Source organism: Marmota marmota, unplaced genomic scaffold (genome assembly GCF_001458135.2).
Source record: "Marmota marmota marmota unplaced genomic scaffold, marMar, whole genome shotgun sequence".
NCBI lineage: Eukaryota > Metazoa > Chordata > Mammalia > Rodentia > Sciuridae > Marmota > Marmota marmota.
Window position 1 is genome coordinate 30,518,303 of NW_026000241.1, and position 8,847 is coordinate 30,527,149.

Consider the following 8,847-nt stretch of genomic DNA (forward strand, 5'->3'; position numbering starts at 1 on the left):
CCCCTCCCCTCCCCTCTTCTCTCTCTACCCCCTCTACTGTCATTCATTTGTCCCCCTTGTATTATTTTCCCCTTTCCCCTCACTTCCTCTTGTATGTAATTTTGTATAACCCTGAGGGTCTCCTTCCATTTCCATGCAATTTCCCTTCTCTCTCCCTTTCCCTCCCACCTCTCATCCCTGTTTAATGTTAATCTTCTTCTCATGCTCTTCGTCCCTACTCTGTTCTTAGTTACTCTCCTTATATCAAAGAAGACATTTGGCATTTGTTTTTTAGGGATTGGCTAGCTTCACTTAGCATAATCTGCTCTAATGCCATCCATTTCCCTGCAAATTCTATGATTTTGTCATTTTTTAATGCAGATTATTATTGGTTCTTTGCAAAAAAAGATATCTGTAGATTAACACAGGAGGATGAACAGCACATCATAGCTCAAAACAGAGTGTTTGCCTATCTCTGCAAAAGAGTTTCTCATACTGTCCTGGATAGACAGTTGCCTTGCCTAATTGACTACTGTGAATCCAAGGAAAAACCTAACAATGATTTGAAAATCCAGAAGAAGAAAAAGACTATTGAAATATAGGTACATCACCAAGCCTATAAATGCCTTCTAGTGTCATTACAGAATCAACTCAAGTATATAAGATCCAAGATTGATGCACTTACAAGTGAAAAGCTGAACCTCCAAAAAATTTGGAAAGCAGGCCCACACAACAGGAATTAAAACTTAAAAAATAACAAGTGAAGAAACTGAAAAAAAGCTGTAAAGGAAAGTATCAAATTACAGGAGCTTGTCAGTCACTAAAAAACACTGAGGACACAGAGAAAAGATGAACCCAGCAAAGAAAACCATCAATCGGTCCTAACTGATGGTTTTCTTTGCTGGGTAGCATCAATTTACAACCTAGGAACTCCAGTAATAATTTATAAACAGAACAAAGGAGGAACCCAAAATTTTAATAAAGATCTTATACAACTTTGTGGATTTGAGCATCTTATTCCTGTAATAGAAATGTGGGAAGATGAACTGACATCCCTAAAGGATTTGTATAAGTCCTTGAAAATACTATCTACTGAACTGGTGCCTTGGAATAATTTAAAGAAACAGGATGAAAATGAAGATATTAAAGTTGAAGATCTGTTGTCTATGGTGGATACAATGAAGGAAGAAGTTAAAAATAAGGAAAAGGATAGCAACATGTCCTTTAAACTTTGTAAGCTATTATCTCTCACTTCCAAAAATTATTTGATGTGCCTTCTTTAAATGGAGTTTATCCCTGAATGAATAAAGTTTACACTAGGCTTGGAGAAATGAACAATGCTGTGAGAAACCTCCACAGACTCTTAGAATTAGATAGTTCATCATCTTTGTATGTGCTGGTAAGCACAGTTGGAAAATAGTGTAGGCTGATTAATGAGGATGTGAACGAGCAGGTTAAGCAGGTGTTAGGACCTGAAGACTTCCAAAGGTATTTGTTTGAGAAGTATCATCCAGAATGCTTGGAGTGACAAAATTAAAGACATTCAAAAGTTCATAACTTATTTACCTTCCTATTTGGAATGGCACTTGTTAAATAACTTGACAACCTAAAATTATCCCACACCTTTAGGGATGAAGAAAATGCCAAGTATTTTCAAGATAGAAATAAATTGTTGGGCCTGTAAGTTTACACAGGGTGGGTAAGAAACTACTCAGCATAAGCCTGTTCTCAGGGAAAGTTATATGTGGAAAAATTCAAACCATCTTAGCTACTGTAGAAACTATTAAAATCAATTTTTAAAGAAAAACATAGATAGCTTTTACATATATAAAGGGACTAACATTGCAATTAAAAACATACTGGTTTGGGTGATCACTGTGGCAGCACATATACTAAATTGGAATGATACAGAGAAGATTAGCATGGCCCTGTGCAAGGATGACACACAAATTTGTGAAGCGTTCCATATTTTTTTGAAGGGGAGGTCTGCTTCCCACTGTCACTGGGCTTTAGGATGCTGACTACTTTGCTTCATTATTTGATACATTTGTTGTATTCAAAGACTTGAAATGTAGGACATCAATTAAGTTTATATTATGTTTATATTTTTGAAATATTTATTTTACTTACAATTAATTAATAAAAGCAGATTTTAAAAACCTAAAAGAAACAACAACAACAAAAAATTACTGGTTTGGAACATAACAGACAGATTTTTACAAAAGGTACAAGCACAAACTTATTCTCTCCCTGAATATTTTTTAAAAGAGTCTGAATCAAATAATGAAACAAAGCTTTATTTGAGAGAGAAAAATACAAGTTAGTGAGGGAGAGGACAAAGTAAGATGAGAACAGCGAAAATCAAAGTAACAATAATAATAGATATGGAAGGAGAAATAAGAAAATCCACAATATAATTCCAAGCATTACAACTGTAAGCAGCCTACTTTTTACTGTGCTTAATATTGGTTCCTAATGGCTTGCATGCAGAGCCTTGACAGAAAGTCAAATAGGCCTCCCAGAATAAGAAAAGCATATGAAAACATTTATTTCCTGCCCAAATTCAAGACAGAGTGAATACACTACAGAAGAAACTCTCAGTAAACAACAGCAGGCTGGGTTACATGCTTTTGAGATTATGATAAGGTGCATCCCAGTGTTGCATAAAACTAAAAAGAATTTTTTTTTAAAAAAGACATTTTATACATCATAGATCTTTCCATTTAAGATCAATGAAGGAAGAATTAAATTAAAAAGCTGCTATTGAAAAGAAGAATCACAAATAGCCAAAAAAAAATACATGAAAAAATTTTCAACATCTCTAGCAATCTGGGAAATGAAATTTAAAAATACACTGAGATTTCATCTCCCTCTGGTCAGACGGCAATTATCAAAAATACAAATAGTGATAAATGCTGGTGAGGATGTGGAGGAAAAGGTACACTCATGCTTTGCTGATGGGACAGCAAATTAGAAAAATCTCTTTGGAAAAGAATATGGAGATCCCTCAAAAAAAAAAAAAAAAAAACTAGGAATGGAACCACCATATGACCCAGCTATCCAACTCCTTGGCATTTATCCAAAAGAACTAAAATCAGCAATCAGCAAAATCTACAAATATAGATACACCAATGTTTACAGTAGCACTATTCACAATAGCCAAGTTATGGAACCAGCCCAGATGCCCATTAATAATTGATTAAGAAAATGTGCTGTACCTACACAATGGAGTTTTACTCAGCCATAAAAAATGAAATTATGGCATTTGCTACTAGATGGATGGAAGTAGAGAATATCTTGTTAAGTTCAATAAGCTAGAAAATTAAGGGTCAAATAAAGCGGTGGTGGGGGATTGCTCTGATCATAAAGATAGAGGGAAGGTCAGTGGAGTAGAAGAAGGTTAATGGGGGTAGGGAGGAGGGAAGAGAAAGGGGAGGACCAGGGAACTGAAGTGGAGTAAATTAATTTGTATACTTCCATACCTGTATCTTTATGTCAAAATGAACCCAACTGTTATGTACAACTAAAATGCACCAATAAGAGAGAAAAATTAAAGACTACTTGATGAGATCATTACCACATCAAATCTAAGAAAGAAAATGAGCCAAACTGAAGCTTCATGGGAGGATACAAGGAAGAAGAATCTCATAGAGCACATAAAAATGCATGTAGATTTGTTGGAATAGAAATCATATTTTTCACTCTACCTGTTAAATTGCATTTAATAATTCTTAGTGGTAGCCAAACTAGAACACATCGAATAGTGCTTGCATTAAGTTTAGCATAATATAGAAAATATAGTCTGGTGTGGTATGACAAATAACTATAACTTGAAAGACATCAGTGGTCACCAGTTAACAAGCATTAAGAAATTACCCTACTTAAATTTCAAATTTAGGTAGTTTGTACCTGATGACTCAGAACCACCCTACTGACATCATTTCCCTCTAGCCTTGATCACATCTTTTTTCTTACAAAGTTCATCTTCCCATGACAGTTTATTTCCCCTATTCACATTCCTTCCTAGGTTCTCCCAGACATCCTTTGTATTCATCACTGATGATGAAGCACAGCCTTTCTCTCCATCATGTTGCCCCCCCCCCCATCCTCATACATACTGGCAATTAGAACTCTTTACTTCTCTACCTCCAAATAACCTCTTCCACTGTCTCAGCCAATCACTACCATGGCAGCACATTAGTCATAGTCATGAATTTTAACTGTTACCTCTCAAAAATGACTTACTGAATTCTGTATGGTGTTAACAGTTTGTTCATTATAGCACGATACAGTACAACATAGTAGAGTAAGATGTGTCTTTTTTTTTATAACCTTTAAATGGTTCATCTAAAAATGTCCTACTAAAGTCTCCCACCTTCCACAAACATCAACACTCAAATTTGTTCACATCATTTCTAAGTTGGAAAATAATATTTTCATTTCATTAGCATCTCCAGCCCTATCTGTAACTCTACTTCTAACCTGTGGGTCTTCGTCCTTCTTTACCTTTCTCCATGTTCAGATTGGTTCCATTGTATGGTATTTCTGCCAATGCACTAAGTTTTCCTGAACTTCTTTTACCCCACTTGTTCAGCAAAATTATAATCCTATCTGAAATTGTTTATTTCTCTGTCAATGACTGTTGAGACAAATACTTGCAGAATAGATCTGATTTACTGTGATACAAATTCATTGTCACCAACATGAAATTATTTGACACTGATACGGTATGTCCTGTTACATTACTTTGTCACCACTCTCATATTCTATGAAAATAATTTTATTGCACATCTTCCTTTTGTATTAAATCTCTTACTCTTTCACATATAATTCCTCTTATTCTGAGATAATCCATATTGCAGAGAAAGAGAAGACACTGATCAGACTGAAAATCTCTTAGCTGCCCTTCTATATATACACACATACATGCTTCTCATCTTACTTCTGACTAGTTAGAAAGCTGAATTCTTCTTACTCATTGATAAAGTTAATTTTCTCTTTATTTGGGTCCAACCATTCCTTCCACCAAGGAGTCATACACTGTTAACTATACCTCTTTCTTTCTGAATATTCAGTTGTAATAGTGGTATCCTTCACATCAGCCTAAAACTATATGCTATTTTCAATCTCATTTGACCTCATATCCCAATATACCTGTTATCCTCACTTTCAATCTTTTTTAAATAAGCAAAAGTTCCCAGAGTTCTGTCTGCATTTGATTTTATACTCACTACTCAACCCATTAAAATCTGGTTCCATTCCCATGATTCCAAGGCTCTTGCAATCTTTTAGGTGACATTTGATCTATTTCACTCAATGGACCTCTTGTCATCAGCATTCATAACTCCCTTCTTAAGCACCTCTTTCCTGGCTCTATATTTTCTTGATATCTTTACCTGTCCTCACTATTTAAATTACCACCATAAACAGGTATTCATAATGTGCATGTGCTGAAAACATTTGTCCATTAGGTTTCATCTTATACATTTTCCTATCAATCAACATCTCCTTCTGATGTTCCAAACATTAACTGCTCAAACTCAACATTCCCAAATGAAAATTAAGTAAATAATATTTCCCTTAAAAATATGTTCCTATGTTAGAAAAGCTCACCACATTTCAACTGAATATAAAGACAGAAACTTGGAGTTGTCCTATTTATTTCCTTCTCTACACTACTGTGTCGATCACAAAGCCTGGCCTGTTTTAAACAACAGATGATTTTCAAACTTCTGCCTCTGTGAGCCAGGCTGTCTCTGCAGTCTCACAGGTATCAACATTCACCCTGTCTGGATGCTACTGCCAAGCCACCCTCCTTAGTGAAGGAAGGGACATTCTTATTAACACCAGTGGGACTTTGAATGCCCTGACATCTTTACCTGAAACACTTTCTCCCACTTTTCTTTCCCTTTATTCATTTGTTCTTTCTCCTCCTGTGCCCCTTTTTCTTTTGTAATACTGTGGATAGAGCCCAGGGCCTCAAGCACACTAGGTAAGTGCTCACTCACTGAACTACATCCCCAGTCCGCTCCCTCTTCTAATAGAACTATAAGAATTAAATTTATTAATAGGTTATCTCAATCTGCATTCTCTCAGGAAACTCTGAGAGAACTCCTGATCTATGTCAATTAGGTCTATTATAGTTTTATAACACCATGTTTTAAATTTACCTTTCCTTTTAAGCAAAAATAAAAATTTTAATTTAAAAACAATATCTTTGGTTATTGACTAATAGTTACATTTTTTCCAAACATTGAGTTTATTTTTCCGAAAACATAGTCAGTTGTTCCAGCAAAATTCATTGAATGTTTCATAATGTATTTTCCAATTCATTTACAAAGTAACATTTTTTTGTTTTGTTTTCTTTTTTTTTTTTTTTTTGGTCTCTAGTGTATGATAAGTCCTACAATGGCAAGACAGTGAACTTGGAATCTTCCTGTTTGGAACTTAGAATATTTGGTGATTTATTGGTGATGAAATACTAACACAATAGCCACAAAAGCAGAACAAAAAATTGTATTATTAATTTTTGTTTGAAAAACACAAAAAGAAAAAAAATACAAAATGAAGTGATTCTTGGGCTGGGATTGTGGCTCAGTGGTAGAGCACTCACCTCGCACTGCGGGACCCGGGTTCGATCCTCAGCACCACATAAAAATAAAGGCATTGTGTTGTGTCCATCCATACCTAAAAAATAAATTTTTTTAAACGAAGTGATTCTTTAAAAATGATAAATTTGGTCAAACAAAAAAAATATAGTTAATGTGATATATAGTCACATATTGAAAGCTCATATAGATTAATAAAAAAAATAACAACCTTCACAAATGGGTAAAAAGTGTTAACAGACATGTAATAAACTTGAGTGGGAAATAAGGAAAGGAGAAGGGATTTGGCTAACCACAAAGAAATAGTAATATTTAAAAACCCATATGAATTTAATGTGTCTCTTTATTTCAATGAATGAAACAAAAGAAACAATTGAAAAAATTGACAAAACAAAAAGTTGGTTCTTTGACAAACACTTAGCCATGCTAATGAAGAGAAGGAGAAAACTCAAATTATTAACATACGTGATGAAAAAGGAAATATCAGAAGAGACACTATAGAAATGCAGAAGATTATTCATAATTATTTTTGAAAATTTGTACTCCAAGAAAATATGTTCAAAACACTAGAAAAACTAGGGATGACAGGACCATATATCAACATCATAAAGGTTATCTATGCTAAACCCCAGGTAAACATCATTCTAAATGGAGAAAAATTGAAAGCATTCCCTCTAAAAACTGGAAAAAGACAGGGATGCTCTCTTTCACCACTTCTATTTAACACAGTTCTTGAAACACTGACCAGAGCAATTAGACAGACAAAAGAAATTAAAGGAATACGGATAGGAAAAGAAGAACTCAAATTGGCACTATTTGCTGAAGATGTGATTTAATACCTAGAAGTCCCAAAAAGTTCCACCAGAAAACTTCTAGAACTAGTAAGTGAATTAAGCAAAGTAGCAGGATACAAAATCAACACCCATAAATCAAAGGTATTTCTGTATATCAGTGACAAATCCTATGAAAGGGAAATGAGGAAAATACCGCATTTACAATAGCCTCAAAAAAACCCAAAAACTCGGGAATCAACTTAATGAAAGAAGTGAAAGACCTCTACAATAAAAACTGCAGAATACTAAAGAAAAAAATCAAAGAAGACCTTAGATCATGGAAAGATAGTTGTTCTTGGATAGGCAGAATTAATATATTCAAAATAACAATACTACCAAAAGCACTATTCAGATTTAATGCAATTTCAATCAAAATTCCAATGACATTCTTCATAGAAATAGAAAAAGCAGTCATGAAATTCATCTGGAAAAATAAGAGACTCAGAATAGCCAAAGCAATCCATAGCAAGAAGAGTGAAGCAGGTGGCATCACTATACCAGACCTTAAATTATACTACAGAGAAATAGTAACAAAAACAGAATGGTATTGGCACCAAAATTGACTAGTAGACCAATGTTATACAATAGAGGACACAGAGACTAATCTACACAATTACAGTTATCTTATATTAGACAAAGGCACCAAAAACATGCATTGGAGAAAGATAACCTCTTCAACAAATGGTGTTGAGAAAACTGGAAATCCATATGCAAAAAAAAAATGAAATTAAACCCCTATCTCTCACCATGCACAAAACTCAACTCAAAGTGGATAAAGGACCTAGGAATTAAACCTAGGTCACAGACACTGCATCTATTAGAAGAAAAAGGAAGCCCAAATTTTCATCATGTTGCATTAGGCTCCAACTTCCTTAATGAGACTACTTTGGCACAAGAATTAAAATCAAGAATTAATAAATGGGATGGATTCAAACTAAAAAGCTTCTTCTCAGCAAAAGAAACAATCCGTGAGGTGAATAGAAAGCCTACAATTTGGGAACAAATTTTTATCACACGCATATCAGATAGAGCACAAATCTCTAGGATATATATAGAACTCAAAAAACTTAACACCAAAATTTGAATAACCAATGAATAACCAATAAATAAGTGGGCCAAGGACTGAACAGACACTTCTCAGATGATGATATACAATCAATTAACAAATATATGAAAAAATGTTCAACATCTCTAGCAATTAGAGAAATGCAAATCAAAACTTCTCTAAGATTTCATCTCACTGCAGTCAGAATGGCAGCTATTAAGAATGCAAGGTCACAGTTCCGTCTACCTTGCCGGCGTGGGGGGAGGGGGCGGCTCTGCCTCTCAGCAGGCCGCTGCGCCTGTTCTGCCGGTGGGTCGCAGGCCCGCCTACCTTGCCGGTGTGGTTGGCAGCTCTGCCCCTCCGCGGGCCACTGGGCCTTTTC

At 34.9% G+C, this 8,847-nt stretch overlaps 1 non-coding gene and 1 pseudogene across 1 annotated transcript; both read left to right on the forward strand.

Moving 5' to 3' along the window:
• The window catches only part of LOC107145135, an 18,410-nt pseudogene extending 16,903 nt beyond the window's left edge, over window positions 1–1,507 (forward strand).
• Window positions 1,508–1,847: 340 nt separating this feature from the next.
• Window positions 1,848–1,952, forward strand: LOC125613835. The gene has a single exon (XR_007344433.1). It is a non-coding gene; the product is annotated as a U6 spliceosomal RNA (small nuclear RNA).
• The last annotated feature ends 6,895 nt before the right edge of the window (window positions 1,953–8,847 follow it).